This window comes from Arachis duranensis, chromosome 5, assembly GCF_000817695.3.
Source record: "Arachis duranensis cultivar V14167 chromosome 5, aradu.V14167.gnm2.J7QH, whole genome shotgun sequence".
NCBI classification, from domain to species: Eukaryota; Viridiplantae; Streptophyta; class Magnoliopsida; order Fabales; family Fabaceae; genus Arachis; species Arachis duranensis.
In genome coordinates, this window is record NC_029776.3 from 91,320,092 (window position 1) to 91,320,443 (window position 352).

Here is a 352-nt window from a genome sequence, read left to right on the forward strand (position 1 = left end):
GAGAGAAGAGAAAGGGTTGGAGGGTATATATATAGTGGTTGGAAAAGTGGGATAGGGTTTGTCTACTTTGATTCATAATGCCAGAAAGTGACAGGCGCGTGCATATCGCCAAAAAAATTAATCACGGACGCCTCGTTCTCCTTTCTTACTTTTTTATTTTTTCTTTTTTTTCATTCTTTTCTTTTCTTCCAAATATCTAAAAAAGCTGCATACAACCTAACAGAATAATACTAATAAATTTAATTTTATTCTTTTTTTCAATTTTTTATTGGTTATTGTTGGTAAACGGTGGTAATTGAGAAATTTAGAATTGTTTTTCACGGTGGTGTGTACTGTCATTTATTGAATTTCC